This window comes from Euprymna scolopes, chromosome 21 (assembly GCF_053919585.1).
Source record: "Euprymna scolopes isolate OS-2025 chromosome 21, ASM5391958v1, whole genome shotgun sequence".
Classification (NCBI taxonomy): Eukaryota; Metazoa; Mollusca; class Cephalopoda; order Sepiida; family Sepiolidae; genus Euprymna; species Euprymna scolopes.
Window position 1 is genome coordinate 37,583,873 of NC_136502.1, and position 27,154 is coordinate 37,611,026.

At 34.5% G+C, this 27,154-nt stretch overlaps 1 protein-coding gene across 9 annotated transcripts in view; it reads left to right on the plus strand.

The window, feature by feature from the left end:
* The window catches only part of LOC145242123 (uncharacterized), a 178,044-nt gene that overhangs the window by 53,432 nt on the left and 97,458 nt on the right, over positions 1–27,154 (plus strand). Inside the window, exon 2 of one of the 9 annotated variants that reach the window (XM_080105043.1) lies at positions 25,736–25,773. The exons of the other annotated variants lie outside the window; for them this stretch is intronic. The gene's annotated coding sequence lies outside the window, so the exon portion shown is untranslated. The remainder of the gene's footprint in view (positions 1–25,735; positions 25,774–27,154) is intronic. 9 annotated transcript variants of the gene reach the window in all.

Consider the following 27,154-nt stretch of genomic DNA (forward strand, 5'->3'; position numbering starts at 1 on the left):
TCTAAGAAAGCAACTCCTGTTACGGACGTGTGTCAGAAGCAGCGATGTGTTATTGAATTCCTGACGGAAGTGCATTGAGAATGGTGGTGACTATGTAGAAAAATAAATTATGGAGCACAAAAGATTACTAAAGAACTTTAAAACTCCTCATTTCTTCACTTTGCAACTGTCTAATCTTCATTCACCTTTACCAAACGGTATAGGTAATTGAAAAAAAAAACAAAAAACAAAAAAAAAAACCTTTCATTGTTTTCGTGTATACATTTTTTTGCAAACTATTATCTTCATCTTCAAAGATTTTGTTTTACCACGTTTCGGCCAACTTATCCTCTGACCTTCTTCAGGTGATTAACCATGACGAGATAGGAATGTTAAGTCTTTTAACTATATCCCCAGTAATTATTGCCTTCCATAGTTGTTGTCTCACCACATTTTAGCCAACTAATCCTCTGGCCTGTTTTGGGTAGGATTGAAGCTGCTATCTTCAGACAATGCTCACCTGGAACCGTAGAGACTCAATGCTTCTATCCACTGCACCACTGGCTCTGAAGGGTGATCAAGGTTGGATTTTATAGTCTTATAAAAATCCAATTATTGAGATCTTATCTGGCCTTTCATTGTCGGGACTGTACCGAATGGTATTATAATACCTTTCATTATGTGATTATTTTGAATTTTTGAGATGAGGATTGGTTATTTGTATTATTTGGATTCATCGGACTACTGTTCTAATCTTAAATATGATTTTCACTACATTTCAGTTGATGTAACCTCCGACCTTCTTCAGGTGTATCCGGCTGTTCTAGATTCTGTCTCGGATGAGTTCATGCCCTATTTGTTTTGCGATCCTTTGTGTCTGTCTGGAGTTGGCTGGTAGTTACAGCATTAAGCCTGGTGGTACTAGCTTAAGATCATGGCATCGGCATAGGAATGTGAGGTGGTTAGTCATCCTTGCCAGTTTTTGGTAGAGTTTTGCCGATGCTATGATCTTAAGCTAGTACTACCAGGCTTAACATTAAAACTATCAGTCAAGTCCAGATGGACACAAAGGATCGCAAAACGAGTAGGGCATGAATCTACAACAGCCGGATGCACCTGAAGAAGGTCGGGCAACTGAAACGGCTGCACCTGAAGAAGGTCGGAGAACTGAAACGGATGCACCCGAAGAAGGTCGGACAACTGAAACGGATGCACCCGAAGAAGGTCGGACAACTGAAACGGATGCACCCGAAGAAGGTCGGACAACTGAAACGGATGCACCCGAAGAAGGTCGGACAACTGAAACGGATGCACCCGAAGAAGGTCGGACAACTGAAACGGATGCACCCGAAGAAGGTCGGATAACTGAAACGGATGCACCCGAAGAAGGTCGGACAACTGAAACGGATGCACCCGAAGAAGGTCGGACAACTGAAACGGATGCACCCGAAGAAGGTCGGACAACTGAAACGGATGCACCCGAAGAAGGTCGGACAACTGAAACGGATGCACCCGAAGAAGGTCGGACAACTGAAACGGATGCACCCGAAGAAGGTCGGACAACTGAAACGGATGCACCCGAAGAAGGTCGGACAACTGAAACGGATGCACCCGAAGAAGGTCGGACAACTGAAACGGATGCACCCGAAGAAGGTCAGACGACTGAAACGGATGCACCCGAAGAAGGTCGGACGACTGAAACGGATGCACCCGAAGAAGGTCGGACGACTGAAACGGATGCACCTGAAGAAGGTCGGACGACTGAAACGGATGCACCTGAGAAGGTCGGACAACTGAAACGGATGCACCTGAAGAAGGTCGGACAACTGAAACGGATGCACCCGAAGAAGGTCGGACAACTGAAACGGATGCACCCGAAGAAGGTCGGACAACTGAAACGGATGCACCCGAAGAAGGTCGGACAACTGAAGCGGATACACCCGAAGAAGGTCGGACAACTGAAACGGATGCACCCGAAGAAGGTCGGACAACTGAAACGGATGCACCTGAAACGTTGTGAAAATGACCCTCAAGATGAGAACAGTAACCCGATAAATCCAAATAATACCTTTCATTATTGTTATAAAAAAAGGTTTCGTTTTTCTTTCATCTAATAGTTTTTGTTACTTACTAATAATAGATAGGTCTGGACACCCACTGATAAGACCAGCTCTTAGACAACAAGCAAAAAAGTCACATTTTGTCTCACAGATTTTTTATCACTTGCTTTCCATTTTATCTCTTGCTCTGCACACATATCTCTACACTGTCCAGATCTCTTCAATCTCTGCCATCAGAACTAAACCTGTCTTTAAGGCCAGCTTTCACTTACATCATCACACTGCATAAGCATCCCTAGCAGACTATCTGCTTGATTGACAGTGGTAACGCTCGGCTGATAAGTAATGTCAGAGTTGAATTTGCCATTGGACTTGAAAACCACCATATTGTATCCAGATGGGAAACGGCTCTGCGGTATAATGTTCCGCAGATCAACAATTCTAGGAAAGAAACTTTCAAAATGAATAAATATGATTTTTTTTTCTTTCGTTTTTACATCTATATAATCGTTAAAACGTCTTGTTTAATTCAGTGATACAATATAATATTTCAGACCTAATTATTATTAATAAATAACAAAAACCATTATATGGAAGAAAAAACAAAACCTTTTTTTTAAAGCAACAATGAAAGATTAGGGTTTTTTTTTTTTCAATTACGTATACCGTTTGGTAAAGGTGAATGAAATTTAAACAGTTGCAAAGTGAAGAAATGAAGATTTTGAAAGTTTTTTAGCCTCTCTCCTCCCCAAAAGCAAATGCTCGAGCGTCCAGTGAACAGGTATAGGAGACAGAAAGAGGATATCTTTTCTCTTTGCTTTCTCAAATCTCTCTGCTGACCGACGATAATTCCAAAGGGTCTGAAGTAGATTCTTCAGGGAAGTGATCAAATGAATGCACCCTGCAAGCTGATTTATCAATGTCTAACCAAATCACCTAGCACCAAAAGGGTAATTCTAGTCATCACTGAAGATGGAAATTGATTCCGAAAGATTTAAGATTAAATTAAAAAAAAAAATTGTTAATGTGTAGACAAAGCAACTTAGAAAAAAAAAATTCAGTTTATAGCAAATGCTTGGATGTGTGAAACCTATGATTTGCCATGTGCAATGAACTGTTATTCGCAATCAATTGATAGTTGGCGATAAAAATATGTATACATATGTGTGTGTGTGTGTGTGTGTGTGTGTGTGTGTGTGTGTGAGTGTGTGTCCAATGACTCACTTTTTACTATTACGCCGTATCATAGTTTTTTTTAGTTATGAAAGCTTTGAAACATATTTGAAAGGTCTTACCATAATGCTCAAATCGAAAGTAAAACAATTTATTAATGTGTAGACAAAGCAGCCTAGAAATAAAAATGGCCGCTGAGTTCTTAGAATGCATTCAACAAGTTTTGTAAATGATGTTTATGATGATGATTTCATGTTGACTGAAGAAATAACAATATTTCAACTTGTCATGAAGCTGTCTGACAATTTCGAAATGATTCAATGGATTGCCAAGTGTCAGTTAGTTAATAGCAAATGCTTAGAAGTGTAAAATCAGTAATTTACCATGTATATTGAATCATTATTTGCAGTCAATTGATGGAAATGTTTGAAAGATGGATTTTGTCGTTCAATACAAAAATACTCATTTTCGAGCGAAGCAAACTTTCCTTACAAACAAAGGTATTTATAAGTTATATGTGGTGTTAGGATTTCTTGCAGTTTCAGTTTCTATATAAAACTCGAACTCGGCAGCCATTTTCTTTTTACCACAAGGTTTTTAATTATTATTATTTTTTTTTTGCTGAAGTCACAATCAACAAAACAATTTCATAGATACAACATAGATAACAATATTCCGACTTGCCATGAAGCTGGCTGATGATTTCAAAATGATTCAATGAATTGCCAAGCGCCATGTAATAGCCAATTGGAGGTGTGAACTCTTTAATTTACCACGTGTATTGATCCATTATTCACTGTCAATTGATGGTTGGAGATGAAAATGCTCAAAAGATGGGGTTCATTCTTCAATATGAAGAAACTTTGTTTTTTTTTTTTGTTTTTTTTTTTGCAGAGCAAACTTTTCTTACAAACAATTATCTTTATAATTTATACATGGAGTAAGGATTTCTATTAGTTTTAGTTTTTGCATAAAAATTCAACTCCGCAGCCGTTTTCTTTCTACACCGCTGTCTACTCATTACCACACTGAATAGCTCTGTTATTATTAATCTAAACCAGGGGTCTCCAAAGTTTTCAAATGGGGGAGGGAAGTATGTTGCTGATTTTTTAGAATTCTACGGAAAAAATTTTTTTTTTAAATTGCTTGGACGTTTTTTTATTTCATTACTGTTTTGCTTATTAGTATTGCTTTTTAATGAAACTGGTTCCCCAAAAATCTTTTAATTATTTTCTGAATAAAAAGAAAAAGCACTGCACTACTTTCACACGTTTCCATTAAAAAAAACAAATTTCCTGATTATTTTTACGTTTTTTTATAAGAGTTTAGTAGGGTGGATTAAAGACTTTGGCGGGCCAGATCTGGCCCACCGACCATAGTTTGGAAATCCCTGATCTAAATAAGAAGCACCTCCTGTTGCGTTGTTTATTCTGATAGTAATAATGCTATTTGTATTCATTTCTTTGTCACATTGTATTGTCTTTATTGAGCCACTCTTTCTATCACATTTTTCACAATGCTTCATTACACCTCTTTAAAACTTAATCTGTTTTTATATATTACTAGCAGGGGTGGCCGGCGTTGCTCGGGTGTTTGAAAAAAAAAGAAGTGTTAGTAGGCAGGCTCAAACCTGTGACGCGAAGGCAGAAAAGAAAGTGAAAGAAAAGCTGAGATTTTAAAAGAAATTGGAATCTTAGGAAGATCTCTATCATTCTAATAATTGTAGGAGCAACCGGACACGAAAAAGAATCTTAAAAACTACCTGACAAATATACCCAGTGAACCAAGTGCAAAGGAGATTCGAACAATTGCATTCAAAGGGACGTTTAGAATCTTAAAACAATCTCTTGGTTGGAATGTATGAGATAGCGGGTGAATGTCTTGCATTCGGTAGGATGTTACATCCTTGACTTGAGCAAAATGATAAAAAAAAAAAAAGATTGAGGAAATTGTTCTGGATCTATCAACCATGAAGGTTCAATCCTTACCACAGACGATAATAACTAAGAATAAGATAATATTAATTCACATTTCTATGAAGCGATGGCTGACAGAATGAGAACAATCTACCATTTACTGATTAAAGTGATCAGTTTAAAATTCCAGATAGGTCGCAGAACTAAACAGAAAAGATTAAGAATTTTATGACATCAGTTAACGGACAATGGACAGAATAGTTTATTAATAAAAAGGTCAGAGGTCATGTCAGCTAAAACATTTGCTAAGAAAATATGCTTCAGAATAATTTTCAAATAATATACTTTTACTTCCAATGTGATTGCTTGTCTACTTTCACAGCGAAAATATTGATTGACATTATGCCAGACTTGGCTGGTTTGAATATTCAATGTTTTCAGCATATTTGGCAAAGAAGGTTATTTTCTTCCCTTGTCTCTTTCTCATTTAAATTAACCTATTAAATATAATATGCTTCCTAGTATTATGTATAATTGCTAGTTAAGTAATTAGCACATTTTAATAACTTATTTCAAGTGAAAAACGTTCGCAGTAATTGTTATTTACCATCCCCCTTCTCTACATGACCATTTGTATTTTCCATTTGTATTTTGCATCTTCATTGCATGGCTGTTATAACAATCGCTGTGTTTATAGCATTGTAACATTTCCTGGGGAGTTCTCGGATGGCCATAATCTTGTCATTATTGATAAGAAAACAGCCGAGTTCTTCATTGACACGTTGTAAGTAGTTTTTTTAAAAATTTATTTATTACTAACTAGCATGGGTATCCGGCGTTGCCCGGACATCAAGAGGTGGTATAGTAAGGCTATTGAGCAATGCCCCCCACAATTTTTTTCAATCAAATTAGCAGTGAGTGCCTGTGCAACAGCAAAAAAAAAAACAAAACAAAAAAAAACTAGTTGCAATAGCCAGGCTTGAATCTGTAATGTAAAAGAGGAAAAGGAGGTGAAAAAAAGCAAACATGTTAGTCGTCTCGCCCCACGGCGTACTTATGATGTCGTGGGCCTTCGAAATAATGTATTTTAAACGTACGTTGAGATTGCCAGGCGTGAATGTGCAAAAATGTTGACACAAAAACTGACCCCTACTCGCAAAAAACCCCAAAAAAACGGCCTTGTTGACCAGCACAGAATTAATCTTTTTGGTCAATTTTTGGATATTGGTTGTCTGAGAGATCGGTATTTCTAACGATACCAATTTTGTCAGTGTTTGTTGTGTGTCAAAAGTTTTTGGCAGACATACAAACAAACACACACACATATTAACACACATTTTGCCTTTATGTTATAGACTAGCGGGGGTGCCCGGCGTTGCCCAGGTGTTTTGGAGGTGTAAAAGAAAAACGAAGTTTTAGCAGGAAGGGAGGCTCGAACCCAAAGCCTTGACGCGAAGGTGGAAAAGAAAGGGAAAAGTAAAAACTGGCTTCTTACCCACTCGGCCACGAAGGGTGAGGAATGAAAAGCATTTTAATTTAATGATTAAAAACTTAATTGACAGGTGTGCGTGAACTTAATGAGGTCAAACATCACGCCATATGGGGAAACTTTACTTTGGCTGCAAGCCAGTGTCTGCATTTCCCCCAAGATGTTGGGGAAAACCTCCCCATAAATAGGGGAGTGTCAAAATGAATAGCAATTGTCTGATATGGCGGGTTTTGGGCGCATTGATCAAACCGTGTTGCTTTCTGAACGTCTCGAGCACAACTGCCAGGGAGGTTCATTTTGCTATGGGTCCAGTTTCGCTTATATATGGAAAAGCCAAATAAACGTGCGGAGACTAAGAAATACTGTGAAAATAGCATGCAAAAGTCGCCCAAATCAGATACACCCCACCCCCTTTCGTAAATTGTAGATATTATAATCTAGGTAGCATATAAAAGGTTCTAAGAAAGAGTAACCGCCTGGAGCCCCCCCCCCCCCTCCAAAAGCCTTTGCCGAACATACGCACAAACACACACATTTTCGCTTTTATATTATAGATGAGTCACCTGTAAACGGAACCTGCTACCTCAACTGTTCTACTGTCTTTTTTTAAGTGTGGATCTTGTTCTTCTGAATGAATGTGAGGAGGTCAGAAGTCATCATATTTCATACTTCATTCGAAGATATCATGTACTTGTATAGACATTTCTTATCTGCTGGAGAGAGTAGGTCTTATAATTCATATGTGGACTTTTCTGACCATTGTCCGTTGATTGAGGTCATAAAAATTCTTAACACAATTGTGATTTACTGATGGTTTAACAATAGGATTCTCTTTTTTTATTTTATAGTGTAAAGTTTTCTCTTCATCATCAGTAAACCATATAACTTAAATTTAGGTATTGAAAACCAGCCTGTTTAGTATGCGAAAATTAATGAAAGTAAAGGAGTTAACTCTCCCAGACAAGAAGTACTCTTCCTACCACCCATCAAAACTAGGAAACAAATTTAATAAAAACCCTTTTTTCTATTTATTTCTACTTTGTTATTGTTGTGGTGGCACACATTCATTTGCAGATGTGGATAGTAATTACACATAAATAGGAAGACTCAGTTAGTCTGAGTGTGTGTTCACCAGAAACCACCGAAGGCCGCCGAGAGCAGATATGTTTCTCCAGCAAAGACTCTCTTATTTGACACCATTATGTAAATACCCTGTAAATATACCTGTTTCTAATACACTTCTTATTTGATCTACCTTTGTTTGTTGAGTCGTCATTTGTATTGCTTTCTACGTTACTTGTTTCAACCTGCAAACTTAACAGTTATATATGGGTCGTGGAATTGCATTCATCTGCAAAAGATCTAGCTAATTTGCATATTTTATTAAACATTCATTTTAATTCCTTATTAGTTTTTTTTTTCGGTTTTCTAATGAGATGATCATCTTTAGTTAAGTAATACGTGTAATTATATTCATGCAGATATTCTACTTGATTTATACTTGTGTAATATTTGTGTAAAAAGGTTATAGTAAACACAAACCTCTTTTTATATATATTTATGTATGCGTGTATATATATATATATATATATATATATATATATATATATATATGTTTAAAAATTTTGCCTACCAAAATCCTCTGTCAGTTTTTGATCTACAGACATGAAACTTAATATATAGGATATTTGAATCCATACAAAACTTTATATTTGGGTTTTAGTCGGAGAAAATCGGTGCAAAAGTGTTAAAATTAAATAAATGGAATTTGCCAGGTGATGGTCGAATGACGGCATTACGAATATGTAACGCAATAGCGATTGGTTCATGTTTTAATTTTTAGCCTTGCAGCAAACATGTCTTCATAGCTCAGTCATTAACGTTAAAGGAAAAAATAAATCGTAAGCTGAACGTTTTGATTTTGATTCTCAGTTGTGGCGTATGAGTCTTTTTTTTTCTTCTTTTTCTTTTTTTTCTTTTTTTTTTTCTTTTTTTTTGACTTTTTAAATCATTGCTATATATTGGATCCAATATCTATCTATATAATTATACAACCCAAATGACCTTGTAACGGGTGTTGTAATCCGACTTCCGGTTGCACATGCGTACATAACCATAAACCTATAACAGCGTAAACAAATAAACACAAATCGCTTCTTTTGAAGAATTTGATCTGTGCACTGAAATATTAACATTATTTCGAAATTATTATTTAACATGGGAAGGGTGGAGATGTTTTGCAACTATTCTGTATTACAACTATACTGTCGCAATTTTCTTACAAATAAAACAACTTTGACCCGTTGACAACCATAAGAGTATTTTACATGGCAATTTACCTACCGCCTTCCTTTTTTTTTTTTAAATTTATTCTCCATTTTTTAATACACCTTTCTTAAAAACATTCATACATTTTTTTTTACACTACCAACATAAATAACTTTTAAATAATTTTTTTTTTCGTATTTAAATTATCCAAATAAACAATTGTTAATACTTTCTGCATTTTTTTTTTACATCGTTCATTTCCGTATTACATTTAAGTTATTTTAACGCAATTTTCTTACAAATAAATCTATTTTTACCCGTTGACAACCATAATAGCATTTTACAATGGCGATTTACCCACTTTTTTAAAATTTATTCTCCATTAACCCCGAAAATGTTTTTTTTAATTGCATTACAAATAAATAATCAACATGACAATAAAACGTATTGTTTTACTGTGTACGTTTTCAGCGTCCCAATTGTTTTTTTTTAGTTTAAATTATCCAAATAAACAATTGTTAATACTTTCTCCCTTTTTTTTTTTTTTTTACATTGTTCATTTCCGCATTGTCTTAATTAGTTTTATTGACCTTATTATAAACATATGAATTAAATATTTGACCCAATGAGTCATGAATGTTTTTTTTTTAAATAAATGAAATAAAGTTACATTTTATTTTCATTTTCTATTTAAAAAGCCATTCTTAACATGGGGAGAGTGTTTTTAACTATTCTGTACTTTCAACTAACAATTTCATTTAAAAAGGTATATCAAAATTTGAATTTAACTTTTAACTTAAATTTTGAATTTAAGTATTATGAAATCTGTTCAGTGCACATTTACCTATAAGTATTTGCAAACCACTTATAATTCAATGGCTGTAAGTTTTTTTTCTTTTCAAAAATAAACAATTATAAACAGAACGACTCATAGAAATCTATCTATATTTTTTTTTCATTTTAATATAATTTCATAGAAATGTTTCTGTTATGACCCAAAAAACTATTTTCTTTAGGTCACAAGTGTCACGCTCATACATTAATTCCATAGCTGATATAAAATACTGACCCAACGGGTCATGGGTAGTCTAGTCTATCTATCTATATATCTATAAAAGTGAACGTGTATCTGTCTGTGTACATTTCCCTATGCAATAACTCTGTCAATTTTAAGTCTACAGACTCGAAATTTGATATACAGGGTACTGAGATTTGGGAAAATCTTTGTGATCGGTTTTCAGCCAGAAATTTCGCTGTTAAGGGTCAAAGTTCAACGATTTGACCTTTGAGAACTCTACCAAACTCCTCAGAGAATTTTGAGTCTACACACTTGAAATTTTAGATATAGGTTCCTTGGACATGGATCTAACTTAATAACTTGATTTGAGCCCAACACAATAAATTTTAAGGGGTCATAACAGGGGTCAAAGATAAAAAAATTAACCCCCTTTTTTTTTTGCTCAACATACACCTCCAAACACCCGGGCAACGCCGGGCTGAAATGCTAGTATATCTATAAAATTGAAATTGTCTGTGTGTGTGTGTGTACATTTCCCTACCAAATGACTGTCAATTTACAGTCTACAGACTCAAGATTTGACATAAGGAGTACTGAGATTTGGGAAAATCGTTTTAATCGGTTTTCAGCCAGAAATTTGGCAGTCAAGAGGTCACAGTTCAACGATTTGACTGTTGAAAACTCTACCAAACTCCTCTGCCAATTTTTTGTCTAAACACTTGAAATTTAAAATGTAGGTTACTTAGACGTGGATCAAATTTTTTAATTTGATTTGAGCCCCAAAAAATAAACGTTAAAGGGTCATAATAGGGGTCAAAGTTAAAAAAAATTGACCTCTGTGGTCTTTACCCAATTACTCAGCCAATTTCTGGTCTAAACATTAGAAATTTTACATAAAGGGTATTCAGAGAAGGGGCAAGCTTTTTAATCGGTTTAGGTCAAAAATTTAAGCTGCCAAAGGGTCAAAGTTCAAAAGATTTGACCTTTGCGGTATCTAACAAACTACTCAGCCAATTTTAGGTCTAAACATTTGAAATTTTACATAGTGAGTAATCAGACATGCGGCAAGCATTTTAATCAGTTTTGGGACGAACATTTTGCTGCTAAAAGGTTAAAGTGAAAGAGTTGAACTTTGCAGATTCTACTAAATTCCCCCGCCAATTTTGGGTCTAAACACTTGAAATTTTAGATGTAGGTAACTTGGATATGAGTCAAACTTTTTATTTTGATGTGAGACCAAAATAATAAATGTTAAGGGGTCAAAATTGGGGTTAAATTTTTAAAAAATTGTGGTCTCTACAAAATTAAAATACAAGTTTTGGTCTAAACATTTGAAATTTTACATAAAGCGTATTCACACATAACATAAGTTATGAACAGTAAGTACATAAGGCCCGAGCAAAGGGGCTGAACTGCTAGTAATACGAAATCTGCATTAATCAAAATATCATATTTAAGCATATTTTACGACCGGGTAATGCCGGGCGGCCTGTATATATATATATATATATATATATATATATATATATATATATATATATATATATATATAATCATTTACTCTATCTTATATAAAATATTGCATCTAATAATATTTTGTAAGACCGAAAATCACCGGATTTGCATGCCAGTAGATATATTTCATTTTATTATTCTGAAGTGTGTATGTGTGTGTGTGTGTGTGTATATATATATATATATATATATATATAAACTAGTCTAGTTTAGTGTGCGAAAATTTGGTTAATATGGTGAAATTTCCTTCAATTTCAACTTTTAATGACTCATTTATTTTGTAGGTTATTTTGATAACATTTGGACGTAAAACGAAATTGAATCTTTCGTTTTTATAAATGTTTAATTCTTTCTCTTGCTAAGAGTTTTTTTCCAGGTTGTTTCCAGTTAGATTACTATTTTCAGTGATTATTTAATATTGGCGTTTTTTTTTTAAGCTTAATGTGCACGATATTTGAGTATGCATATTTACCTCGACTGATTAGATAATTGATATTAAATCTTGTTTATCTGTTAATTTTAAAACGTTTCACGTCATATAATTATGATAAACTATTTTTGTCTTTCTTATTTGCCATAATGGTAAGAGTGTTTGCTAATGGGCTGGGAGATCAATCTTTGATTGAATTGTATCAAAGACTTAAATAATATTTGATGGGCCCTTGCTAAACACTCAGCATTATAAAGAGAAAATCAAGAGCAAGTGGAGTAATCCTGGGAATGAAGTGGCACCATCCCTTATACCTTGATGTGACAGCTTATGCAAAGGGAGCCTATGGGTTGCCGTTGAATATAGTCGGCCACTTACTTTGCTTTGATCTAATAGTGCTAAATCAGGTGCGAGAATGATGTGTGTGTGTGTGTGTATGTATATATATATATATATATATATATATATATATATACTAGCGGGGAAGGGCTAGTTTTGCTCGGTCGTAAAATACGCTTAAATATGATATTTTAATTTATCCAGATTTTGTATTTATTATTATAGAGTTGTGATTTCAAAAGTAAAACAAAACGTATTTGGGTGCCATCAGCTAGAATTGAAACCAAAGCTGTAGTATTCAAAGTTGGTGACGTTACCACTGTACCAACGTGACACGCATATGAATTGATTAAAAATGAACTAAGATGAATGTACAAAATGTATAACGATTTTTTTTAATTTGGACGCCCCCCTTTTTTTTGACACCTTAAAACTATTTTAACTGAATAAGACCCATAAAAGAATGGTTAATAAAATATCCAATCATTTGAGGCCCCTAGTGCCGCTCTGTGACTATTAGTTTTGGAAGAGATAGAGTTTGAAAATATGGAGACAGACACACATAGTGAGTTTTATAAATTAGATATATACTTAAAATATCCTGTCTCAGTGTTTTTTTGCATATTTTATGTTCAATTTAAATGAGAAACCGAATAAATTAAAAATATATACATTTTTTTCACGCTTAAAAGTTTTAGTATGTGAAAATGGGTAAATTATAACGAAATTATCTTCCATTTTAATTTGTGATAAAGCGATAGAGAATGGTGTGTTTGTGTGTGTGTGTGTGTATATATATATATATATATATGTATACACACACACACACCATTCTCTCTCGCTTGATTTATCACAAATTAAAATGGAAGATGATTTTATTATAGTACTAGCGGGGGTACCCGGCGTTGCCCGAGTGTTTGTTTCCGGGACGGGGGGGAGGAGTTTTAAAAAATGTTATGGTAGGTAAGTAGGAAGGATCAAACCCGGAGTCATGAGTAAAAGTAGGAAAATAAAGTGTGAAAAAAAAAAAAAATATCTGCAACGTTAACAGTTCGGCCACCAAGAAAAGTCCATTCCAGTTGTTTAGGAAAAAAAAAAAAAAAAAAACGACTACGGTAGGTCGGCGCGAACGTGAAAATATAATGTGAATTGTCCAGCACGCTAACCACTATGCCACAGAGCACTGCAGCTTAGTTTAGTGATTTTAAATAACTTCACATGAAAGAACTACGAAGCCAAACCGGTGTTCTCTTCTCAACTGTTCCTTGTGAACAATCCCCAAACGGTGTTAAGTGGTGGCAGGGGGAGGAGGAATTTATTAGAGAGAAAATATTTTACCACTTCCATTGATCTTAACCGATTTTGGCCGTGACTTCTCAGCAGAAAAAGTATAGAAATCTAAGATTATCGAGGAATTTGAGAAATAATAAGCCTATAACACACCTCAGATATTGTTCTGCCGTTTGTGCATATTATATTTGCATGAAATATCTTGATTTTTAATCCTATTAATGTCAAAATCCGACGGGAAAAAATGAGTTCATTTTATTTATATAGATATATAATACTTCAAATATCCTGTCCCAGTGTTTTTTGAATATTCTATGCATATTTACATGAGAAACCGAATTAATTTATTTATTTATTCATTTATTGTAGTTTCGACAAAAATTTAAATGTAAACAAAATTTAATTTTTTTTTTTTAATAAATGTACTAGCGGGGGGGCACCCAGCGTTGCCCGGGTGTTTAGAGGTGTGTGTGCTCGGGCGGGGGGGGGGGAGCTGGGGTAATTTAAACATAAGAATAAGCGAAGTAAATATTTAAAAAAAAAATAAATGTTAAAACTTTAAAAAATCGAAAAAAAACAGAAAAAACTAACGTAAGGCAAATGAACGATGTTAAATGTAAAAATCAGAAAAACAAAAAAAGAAAACGTGAAAAAGAAAACAGAAAAACAAACGTTAAAACTTCTTTAAAAAACAAAAAAAAAAACACGTGAAAAATGGCTTAAATAACCTTGTTTCAATATTAAAATTTAAAAAATCAGAAAAAAAAAGACATCTCACACCACGATTCAACCCAAAACATTTAGATAATGAGGCCGCGCTATAAGCTAAGACGACGTCACGAAATTGTGTCAGTTTTTTAAATATTTAAACTAAATCATATTTTGATGTCATTTGCGCAGAAGCGAACTTGTCATGAGAGGACGGTTTTTGCTGATCCCTCCCTGTAGAAAACTGCTGATTTCAGGCTGAAGAAATGAATGTTTTTGGCCAAGTTTTCAATATTTGTCGGGTGAAGGTTGGAACTTTAAAATGATACCGATCTCGTGAAAGTCCGTGACCCGTGTCGAAAGTTTTTGCGAGACATACAAACACACATACATACATACATACATACAAACAAACATATATACACGCATTTTCGCTTTTATATATATAGATTAGCGGGAGGGGTACCCGGCGTTGCCCGGGTGTTTTTGGGTGTGTGTGGTCGGTCGGGGTGGGGGGGGTGTTAGTGAAAACATAAGAATAAGCAAAGTAAATATTAAACAAAAAACACTAAAAAAACTAACGTAAGGCAAACGAACGATGTTAAATGTAAAAATGGGAAAAACAAAAAAGAGAAAATAGAAAAACGAACGTTAAAACTTCTTTAACCCCACCCCACCCCTAAAAAAACACATGAAAAATGGCTTAAATAACCATGTTTCAATATTAAAATTTAAAAAATCGAAAAAAAAAAAAAAAAGAAGACATCTCACACCACGATTCGAACCCAAAATCTTTAGATAATGAGCGGGGGGTACCCGGCGTTGCCCGGATGTTTTTGGGTGTGTGTTGGTGGGCGGGGGTGGTGGGTGTTAATGAAAACCTAAGAATAAGCAAAGTAAAAAAAAACTAACGTAAGGCAAACGCGAAACAGAAAAACGAATGTTACGTGAAAAATGGCTTAAATATAACCCTGCTTCAATATTAAAATTTAAAAAATCGAAAAAAAAAAGAAGATACCTCACACCACGATTCAAACCCAAAACATTTAGATAATGAGGCCGCGCTCTAAGCAACTGAGCTAAGACGACGTCGACAGAATTGTGTCGCTTTTTCAAATATTTAAACTAAATCAGGTTACAACGTCGTTTGCACATGCGTAGAACCGAACTCGTCTTGAGAGGACGGTTTTTGCTGACCCCCCCCCTTCCCTGTAGAAAACTGCTGATTCCAGGGTGTAGAAATTAACGTTTTTAGCCAATTTTTCGATATTTGTCGGGCGAAGGTTGGAAGTTTAAAATGATACCGATCTGGCAAAAATCCGTGACCCGTGTGGAAAGTTTTTGCGAGACATACAACCACACATACATACATACAACCACACATACATACATACCACACATACATACATACAAACACACATACATACATACATACAACCACACATACATACATACAAACACACATACATACATACATACACACATAATGCTCGTCATATTGTGTGTCTCAATCCATATAAAAATCTCAGTTTAAAGAAAAAGTGGACAATCGTCCATATGGTTGGCTAAATATAGGGTTTAAAGTGGTCTTTTAGAAAAAAAAAAAAAAAAAATTGAAAAATCTTGTGAATTAAATTTTTGCCCCATTATCAAGGTGTGTGTTCTGTCTGTTTTCATATAGTCCAAATCTGATGATTTTTTTTTTTTTTAACTTACAATAAAAAGAAAAATCTATCTTGATCCATATCCTATGAATCATATTAAAAAGATTTAATGTGTTAGCTGTTGAAAATAATTTTATATGAACAGTCATGGTTTTGTGTCATCTATATATTAATACGATAGCGTGTGTGTTATTTTCTGTGTCACGCTAACATCCGGGTCGTTTAATTGTTATGTACTTTCATTTCTTGTCATAAATATTTTTACCAAGAATTCTTCATGTGTTTTGGTTTCAGTTTCAGTTGATGACAGTTAAGTCATCTTTTTTTTTTAATAAATAATTTTATCAAGAATTCTTCATATGCGTCAAGCATTATTTTTTTGAATTGATTTAAATAAAATAATTTCCGATGTTATTTCGCAATCAGCGTTGTGGGCCAGTGGATTTGGAGGTTGCCTCATAAGCTTTAGTTTTGACGTTTGCATAAACGTAACGGTGGTCTTTTTTTTTATTTGCATTTAAACAGGATTGTTTTGTAATTTCAGTAGGTAATCATATTAAAACAAAAAACAATTTCCTTATTTTTATTTTTTATGAGAGGTTTAAGTAAACTGAAGGTTAAGTTTTTATTTAAAAGAAACAAAAATTCTAATAGAATAACGATAAACAAATAACGCAAATTTTCTATCATTTACATTTTTTTTTTTTACAATTTTAACATTTAAACAGGGTTAAAAGATTTTTCAACTGTATTATTTATTTGGCATTTTTTTTTTTTATCGGTGATTAATTAAATTAAAACATTATTTTGAGGGCGGTGTAATGTGATTTTTTGGCATCGTAACTGCTAATTTTTTCTTTTTAATAATACATTGTCATAACTAATCATTTTTATAACGGTTATTTCGGTTAAAACAAATTCTACTTTGTCATTTTTAGAACTGAATTGTTTTTAGTTTTTTTTTTTGTTGCAACAGACCGAAACGAGAAATCTTTCTAGACTAAGGCAGCATTAAAGAAGTTCGCTTAAACTGGTATATAGTCATCAAAAAGTACTCAATATCCAGAGAAAATCTTCGTATTCCTTTTGCTGAAATATCTGGTGGACAGGTTTTCACGTAATTATTCTTTTGGGGGGGGGGCGATTACATTTTCGTGTTTTTATCCTTTTATTTTTGAAACTGCTGTGGGGATAACGATGGAGTTAGCAGTTGTGTCCAAACCGAACTTCATGACCACCCGGGCAACGCCGGGTATCCATGCTAGTAGTAAATATAATATGGGTTAAATATATCCCAAAGTATAAAACGCACTGTTAAATGAGCCGATCCCATATTTTTCTGCACATCATGACCTCGTATCAAATGGGTTTTCTAGAAAATTACTTAAAATAACATTTTACTCGGTTTCCTGTTTCATTGAAAACTAATCAAATAATTGACCTATCTCCTTGGTAACCAGTTATTTATGTTAAACGTTTTTTTTTTCTTTCCTATTTGGTTTTCATTCTTAATTTTTGTTGTGGGATGAAAATATCACTTAAAGTGATTAGTGTAAAGGACACAACTCCTATTGTTTTTGTGTATGCCTATAGGGAACTCTTCAGGGAGTAAAGAAATAAAAAGGATAGTGACCAAAGCAAAGAGAAAGAGAATTTCCAGGAGAAGACTTTAAACAAGAGAATGGATGATGAAAATAAAATAAAAAATTGAGTTAATGATAATATTTATTGATTCATCTCATATTCAAAACAAGGAATAAAAATTCTTAACTCTTGGATTTTCAAAGATAAGCTCTTTTCTTTGGAGGATAAAAATCAGTAAAAATACTGGTTGGCGTAACTTTGAAAATGTAAAAATGAAATATAGTTTTGTCAAAGTAAAAATCCAAAGGATCAGACAGAGAAGAATTATATATTAATGATGGGACGATTCCAATATTATTCCTTACTAAATTCCTGATTCTGGTATAACACAGATTCCGATTTGTAATGAATCTCTAAATATTTAATTAGAGAGTTGTTATTTTTTCACGATTATTGTAAAAACACACGTTAAATATGTAGATATTTTATCAAATGTAAAAATACATATCGATTTTAGTTTTAATGGTAATTTAAAATCAATAAATATTTATCATTACTATAAGAAGTACAAGGTTTTGCTTTAAACAAAATCAAATAGAAAAGTCAATTAAAAGAATCGTTTTTGGTATTGGAAAATATGCAAAAAATTTTCTGATAACAATAGCCCCAAAAATTCTGATTTGTCCAATTTCTAATTCGGATTCCAATTAATCGTGTGCACACACACACGCACGCACGCACGCACGCACGCACGCACGCGCGCACGCGTGCGCGCGCGAAGAATTTATCAAACAGAGCACTTTTGCCTCATTTTTATGTCTCTTTACAACGAGTAAAATCTTATGTTATTCTATGTTTCGGATGGTGTAACCTCCGACCTTCAGATGCATTTTGTTGAACTCTAGAATGTTTATGTCGAACTTGGCTATGTCTTTGGAATTTTAAACTGAGTTATTTATTTGATACATTGGGGAGATTGTTTTTGTTCTATCAGCCATGATTGGGTAGAAATGTTAATTAGTCATTTTTATTCTCTTCTTAGTATCGCCCATATAGTACCTTTACTTTTATCATGCATACAAACCTTTACCCCCACCTCCAGATTTTCATTTGTATGGCTATCTCAAAAGATAATTTCTATTAAAGCAATCCCCAGACTATTCCTAAACTGGAGAAGACCGTTACAACCTAAATCAGGAAAATTTGTCAGTTATTGACAATTTTGCATGTTGTATCCAGTTGTGTTTATCATTGATGTTGATAAAAGAAAGACTGTTGGACATTTATAGCTGAAACTTGATGGACAAGTCAGGTATTGACTAAAGTTTATTCATACTAAACATCGTTCGATTGCAGAAAGTATTGCGAATTTTATAAACAAGTTCATGAGGGAGTAGTTTTTGAGGTTTACGTTGTAGTCGAGTTCACGTAAAGTTTCTCAAGTTCAGAAAGGTGTAAACATGCACTTGGCAGTTGCATGTTTGTAATGTATGTGAATGGTGGACTTGGTGCAGATAAAAAAAAAACTTTAGCTAAAAGAAAAGAGACCACACAAGAAGTAGGAAATATCTATGATTTTATACTATACCACCCAGAATTTGATTTCTTCTTGATGAAAATAAATATCTCCTTAAACAGTGGTTCCCTTCTGTGGTTATGGACCATTTGAGTTTTTGCAAAAACTAATGGCTGAGAACTCTTAGTCATTTGGCTTTTGATGTCTATAGATTGGAGGCAGATTAGCATTTTGAAGTGGATATCTGTATGATCTTTCTGATGGTCCTGGAATATCTATATATATATTCCAGGAGATAGGTAAGGAGGGATTCGATTGGAGTTGGTACTCTGGACATCTTACACTCGGTTCGATTTTCTGGGGTCTGACAGTCATCGACTTTTATTCGTTGGACTTGTTGATTTGGTCAGACTAAGATTTCTCATTTGCAAGTCTTATCAGACATCAGTATAATCACCAAAAGAATAAAACTTCATTTTAAATCTAAATTGCGATTTTATTTGAAGCAAAAATTCTTCTGTGGCGACATTGACTGGGACCACTGCGACTAGTGTTGAAATCGAATAACAACTAGAAGCTGCCGATCATGCCATGTACAGTGAATGTGCAAAGAATGCGTTCATAAAGTTTCAACTGAAGAAGTTCAGAGGTTACACTGGCTTGAGCATTGTGCATATAATAACGAAAAATAGAATAATAGTCCAAATAATACAATTTTTATCTAAAAAAATTCTGAAATCAAAAGAGACTCGTTTTAATTTATTTTAAATTTCTGATAGAAAAACTTGGCATTTCTACGATAGTGAAATATAATGAATACTATTTAAAAAAAAAAAAAAAGAAGCCTTTTTCTTGTCTTTCTCTCTCTTATACATTTTATATATATAGGGAATTTGGACCTGTAAAACAGATTCAGTTTGGTTTTTAGTCTATAAAAATAGCTGCTTAGATGTCAAAATTGAAAAAAGTTAAATTTGGCAGACACAATTCGATTTAATGTGTATCTCATATGCATGCGCAAATATACATTTATTTTTAACTACATTAATTTTTAAAGTTTTGATATGCATGTGTCCTTAGGTCATATGGTAGCAAATATCGCTGGAGAATTAAATGTTTTGGTTTCGATTCTAGCCAATGGCAACCAAGTCATTTTTTTTTTTTTTTCAATTTTGAAATCACTATTATATATTAGGTACAATATAATAATCAATGGAAAATTTGCTCTATAATGAAAAATAAAAAGTCTGCATAAATTAAAATATCATATTTTAGTGTATTTTACAACTGTGCAATGCCGGGTGGCATGCTTGTACATATATATATATAACAACCAATTTATAAGGAAAGCTTTGTACCAGTCCATCTTTGATGAGTCAGGAAAATGAAGATGTTATTATGATATTTTTCTTGGTAGACTCGTTTTTCATGAAGACTAGCAGGGGTACCCGGCGTTTCCCAGGTGTTTGGAGGTGTGTGTTGGCGTGTGTGTGTGGGGGGGGAGGGTAGATCAAAACAACCCTATTTAAAAAAAAAAAAAAAAACGTTGGCCGGGTGTTTGGAAGTGTAAAAGAAAAAAAAAAGTTTTAGTAGAAAGGTAGGCTTGAACCCCGAACCTTTGACGCGGAGGTGGAAAGGAAATGGAAAAAAAAAAAACCCTGTGACCTAACCATCTCGACCACGGGAACAGATGAATTGATAAGTGTATTAAGTTGACGTTTATAAAACGAAATTAACAGGTGCGAGAACGTCAAGTTGCGTGATGTTTAACCTAGTTTTGTGCTGGAAGCCAGTTTCTGTTTTCCCGCTACGCTGTGATCAAAAAATATCTCGAAAATAGATTGTAAAAGTCAGGTAAATTAAAGATAGCTGCGACCCAAGTTCCATAGTCGTAGATATTATTATTTAGACAGCATATAAAAAGTTTTAAAAAGGAGCGAGCCAACCAAGAATGACGGCCAAAAAAGCCTTTTGTAGACATACAGAAAAAGTGAATACGCATACATACATACATACATTTTAGCTTTTATATATATAGATAACTCTATTTTATTAAACTTAACTAAGAAGCATCATTTCATTAGCTTATAGTAGCTTCCGGTTACATTGACCCTATTCAACAAAATCTCTGTCTTTATTTTTAGGTTAAGTTTAGATATTCTTGAAATGCATTTAATTAAAGATATTCACGTCATTTAAGGTTAATGATCAACTATCTACTTCTCTTGGGAAGTTTTAATAGACCTCAAGTATGTGCAGTTACACACACACACACACTTGTGCGCAAATAAATGAACGTTTATTCATTTCAATTTCTCCGCGCATTTTGCACAAAAATAAGTTCTTCCAGCAACGGCACAATTTCAAATACGCTCACACACTTTTCTCACAACAACAAAAGTAAAATGAACATATTTCTGGCGGACGTAGTTGGCGACAGTATCACGTGACACAAGCGACCAATGAGAAAATTCAGAAGATTGTCTTTTTAACGTTTTTCCAAAAACCAAAATATCAGCAGTAGCAATCTTGTTTTTGGAGCCGAAAATGTATAAAAACACATCAAACAGTCTTCTAGGAATTAATTGAAGGAATTCCTTTCTTCTCATTTCGAGACACACGAGAACATGCCTCTCGTCTTCATAACATCATCGCTGCCAAAGCCGTCAACACCATGATTACACACACCACGCGGACGCTGAAAAATCAGTTGTGTACACACGCATCCATTCCGCACATTTTCTAATTAATAACAACGAATTACTTTCCTCATGGGACTTTTAATTAAGGCAAACTTCACCAGATAAAACACAAACTTAAAAATAATCTCATTAATTTCACACAGGACTTTAACCTTTTAAACTCCTTGATTCCACGAAGGACTTTCATCTAACATTCTAATCATAATGAATTCGAAAGAACTTTCACCGATCGAACCTTTGTTTATTCACCTTGTTGTTTTTGTTAAAAAATAAATGCGGTGCATTTTAAATCAGAAGGAGGTGCCATTTTGTTTCCTTCTTTTTTTATTATTTTGTTTGGGGCAAAGAGATTTAATTTTACTTAAACTTCTGCACCCCTACAAGTACATTCTGTGTCAACCATCCTGTACTTAGGCACATAGATATATCTCACTGGCAAGTAACAAAGGCAGATTTTTAGTCAAACTGCGTCAACATTTTGTTTTTATTTTGAGACTTTCTCCGGATGATTAAATTGAAGTCAATTTTTAAAAAATGTAATCATCCCGAAGGAGCGCACGCACACACACACACACACACACACACACACACACACACACACACACACTTATATATATATATATATATATATATATATATATATATCACACACGCATATATATATACGCACACACACACGCACCTATATATATAAAAGGCAAAATGGCCGCACATATTTTTGTATGTTCAGCAAAGGCATTTTGTGCGGGCGTTCTCGGGGGGGGGGGGATTACTATGTTTTAGGACTCCCTAGATTATAAAATCCACGATTTGCGAAGGGACATCGTTTCTAGATCGACTTTTATAGAATTCACACTATTCCATCCTCTCGTGTTTTTGTTTGTCTTTTTCATATAAATAAAGCAAAACTGAATCAAATCAAATAAGCTCGTTGGCCATTGTGGCCAGCACGTCCTGAAGACAATCAGCTTTGATCAATGTGGGGAATACCCTCCATATCAGACAATGGCTATTCATTTGAGAGCTCCTCCCCCTTTTTGGAGGAGCTTGGTTTCCCCAACATCGTGGAGAAGCAAATAAATGAAACGGTGGAAAGCTGAACTGACCTTCAACCAACGTTTGTTTCTGCCCCTGCTAGCAAGTCAACTTTTTGATTGACATTGCTAAATTTGAACGCTTTTCACTTCCTATGGCCTCATAGCTTAGCGGTAAGATGTCACGTTTTCTTTCACTTTTTTTTCTGCCTTCAGGTTCGTCATGGGTTCGAGCCTTTCTCCCTACTAACACTTTTTTTTTTCTCTTACACCTCCAAACACTCGGGCAACGTCGGGTACCCCTGCTAGTATATATATATATATATAAAGGAATTAAACCTTTATTTTAATCCAGGAATAACTATTTTCTTTTCTCTATAATGTGGGCTTTGTTAAACGTTTGTCACCGACTTTCTACATTTTGCAGTTTCTTCTTTTCGCTTATCTTCGTCACGCTCTTGATTTTCTTTCAGCTTGATTTCCTTCGTTAATCTTTTATCACTTTTCTAGTTAAAAAAATGTTCATATGAATCAGCATATTATGACTTTTTTTTTTTTTTTTGATTTTAGACCATCTCGACTTTGTTGTCAGCACTAGTTTATCTGATTCTTTCTTGTGAACGATCATGTGAAAGTTGCCTTTGTAACCTTGAAGGAATGATAGTTTAGACAACACAGTGGCATCTTTACGAGAGTGTATTTACAGAAATAGTATGTTACAGAAAGTCTGCATCCGATACTGTGGCTATGGCTGCCACCATTTAACTCTGAGACACTATGAATAGAAATACAGCTAAGTTGTAACTATTCATAGTGTCTGAAAATTTAATATACACTCGAAATAGAGTAGATCAGCCATAATAGTTGTCAATGTCCACAAGTGTTGATGCAAAAAGAGAGTTGGAGGTATTCCTTCTACAAGCAAATCTCTACTCTCACCAATACCCATCAGACACCCAGAAAACTTTTCATAATTTTTTCACAATATTGTTATCAATCTCCATGAGTATTGATACAAAGAGAGAGTAGAAGGTTTTCCTTCTACAAGCAAATCTCTACTCTCACGAATACCCGTCAGACATCCAGAAAATTTTTCATAATTTTTTCACAATATTGTTATCAATCTCCATGAGTATTGATACAAAGAGAGAGTAGGAGGTTTTCCTTCTACAACCAAATCTCTACTCTCACCAATACCCGTCAGACACCCAGAAAATTTTTTTACAATTTTTTCACGATACTGTTATTAACAACTATAAATGTTGATGCAAAGAAAGAGGAGATACTTCTACAAGTAAATCTCTGCTCTCACTGACAAACACGTTGAAGATTTTTCATTCAAAATATAATCTGAAAAAGGCTTTATCTTCTTTGAGAAATCACATGGCGCTGCACAAGGTCGGTTTCTTTTTGTAATTCTTGAGGTAGACATTTTTGTTAGCTAGCCTTGTAATCCATTTTCTTTCTTTTTGGTTAACCGATTTGGAGTCTAGGTAATTGAATGCTGGTAGTAGGGTTTCTTTCAGAATTAGTTTGTTTTGAAGTGATTCTATCATTCTCTCTCTTTTTATTATTGTGTTAGCTCTTTACATCAAGTGACGTCATACCTTTTCAGGAGCATCTCCAAAATATATAAATAAATAAAGTAGAAGCACTCAGCCAAAAATTGAAAAATACAAGTTTGAAAAATATTTATTTGAACGCACATGATTGTCACAAAATTTATTGCAATATGAAAATATGAAAATAATAAACTCGTAAAAACATTTCTAAACAATCGAATAATAATGCAAGTTAAATTCAGATCAATTAAAGAGAATTTTGCATACTTACCTATTTTTCTGTCAGTTTTTAACTCGGATGAAAATATGTTGTTGCCAGCATGCTGGTCATTTAAAAAAAAGGACGGTGTTGAGGTTGAAATTCGTCTGCTGTTGCCATTAATTTACTTGACTTATTCTGAAATCAGGTACATATAAAAAGAAAACAAAAAAAAAAAAACAAGTGAAGGTTGCCAGTATCCATAAGTGTTTACATAAAAGAACTGTGAATGGCTGAAGTATTCCAAAGACTTAATTGCCAATTAGTGGAGGGGGGGGCTCATTCATGCAAAACGCAGTGAACTTATTTAGACGGTGTCAATGTTAAAAGTTCCTCTTGTTAATGAATGAATGAATCAACCGTCAGAACAACGAAGACCATCTGATCATCCTAGGAATGGATGGATGACACGTGCAAGAAGCTTGTGCAGAGTCAGCCTCACTATTTCGTCCCAACCAGCCAGATTCAGCAGAAGAACAGGATTGAGACAGGTCGGATGCTGGAGTTGCCGGAAGTGTTAACGTCCTCCTACACACAGCGCCTGTTCCTATTTACAATGTCTCCCCATGGGACAGAGTTAGACACCAGGGTCGTTTTTTTTAATGTGGAGAAAAGGAACAAAAATAAAAATTGTCTCAGTCGTGAAGGATTTCTCCTCCACTGACAGAGAACAAAAAAATTGAAGTGCAGCATCTGAAGAACAGATGGTATTTATTTGCTCCCCCACCGAGCAAATTAGGCACAAGGCCAATTTTTAATGTGAGGAGTGAAGGGAGGGGGAAGGGAAAAAGGGGGACCAGCTTCCGAGAGGTGGGAAATAGGAGCTGGTTAAAGGTCAGGCATGTGGGGTTGCCCCCACATCTGGTCTTTGCTTGTCATAGCTAATCATAGCTTGCAGTATCTGCCGGAACAAATACTACACTTTGATCTTACAGCGCCTGTTACTCCCAAATGATTACCCATTTGATATTGGCCAGGATCAACGTTGTTTAACTTCTATGATCTAACAAAAACCGGTGTGTCAATGTGATTATGCTGTTAATTAATACTGAAAAAGGGCAATGTGGAAACTGAGAGCTCCCTTCTGTAGATTAATACCGGCCAAGCAAAGGGGGAATAACTCATAGACAATTACTTGTATATAAACTTTACATGTTTGATTTTTATATAATTTTTTTTTTTTTTTTTTTTTTTTTTTATCCACTAACTGTATCATTTCTCTCTTTCAGATGTGATTTCTGCAAGTTATTGAATTTTTCTAATTCGGGTATTTCAAAGTATTTTCAATAATAACCAGATTTTAATTGTTTTATTTTATTTTATATTTTGCCTGGTCTTAGTTTATTTTTTAAATTTTTGTTGTCAATGTACGTGCTGTGTCTGTGTCCTGTACAGCTCCGGTGTTTCATGTACATATTTGGCATCATGCAAGGGAATTGGATGCATCGAAATTGTAAATTTTTGTTATTGGTTTTTATTGCACGTCAACTTACATTGAGTCATTTTTTTTTTTCATCCCAAACTATATATATGCTTTCTATATGATTTGTTTGTCGATCAAATTGTTTTTGTAGATGCATATTTTGCAAAACAAATAGGCTGTAAATGCTAGTTTCTATTTAAATGTATAAATGGAAACCTAATGGGTGCTACGATTATGGAGTAGAGTGGACCTGGGAGTAATATCAATTAAGGGATGACTCATCAAATTGGGGCTTCCTCATTGGTTCATTTTGGTTATGTTTTCTACATATTTTGTCCAATATATATTTGTCTTTACTCCTATTACCTGGCACTCCTTAAGTAGGTTATATTCACGGCAGTCTAGGATATGTCCTCGACAGTCTGACAGTCTTGGTTATTTTTGAGCAGGGAATAACCTATACATCTATCGGGCTGAGGTTTGGTTTTGGGTAGTTCCTCCTGAAGAATGCTGATGGGACTGCCAAATCAATTTTTAAAAGGCTAGAGTACTCCTCCTTTAAGGGTGCTGGCTTGACTCTTCACACCTTCCAACCTTGTGTCACATCTTCTTGCAATGGGAAGGAAGTAAATACCTACCCTCTATTTTTTTTTAAGCAAGAAAGAACCCCCTCCCTTTTATATTGATGGGTCAATATTAAGATCAAAAACCATTCGAGAATAAGGCTTAAATGACATGGAATGATTGCCAGTCGTAAGGTTAAGAATCTCAGGAGACGATTGGGAATGGTTAACAGAATGAAGTAAGTTCGATAACTTGTAGGGATGGTTTATGACTGGAATCTGTTGACAATATTGGATTTGTGTAACAGGGTGTGAACCCACATATGGCGGCTATATGCAAATACCGAGCCGTGTGTAAAATGACGTCATGGTTAGGAAAAAGAAAAAATACTATAAAAAGAAGAGAGAGACATTAGAGCAGACGATCACATCCAGGACAATAAGGATCACATTAGAGAAGATCATGTTAGAGATGTGGGTGACGTCACAGCCATAACAAGAAGTCACGACTGGTGGGAGAATGAGGAATAAAGGCCGTTTCTTAAAACCTGGAACAGGTTGAAGTTCTTTCCTCTTTCCTGTTCTTTGTTTCCTTTGCGACTGAGTCTACAACGCTGGTTCAGTAACCATCAAAAGGACTTGTCAAAGCTCTCAGTTCCACA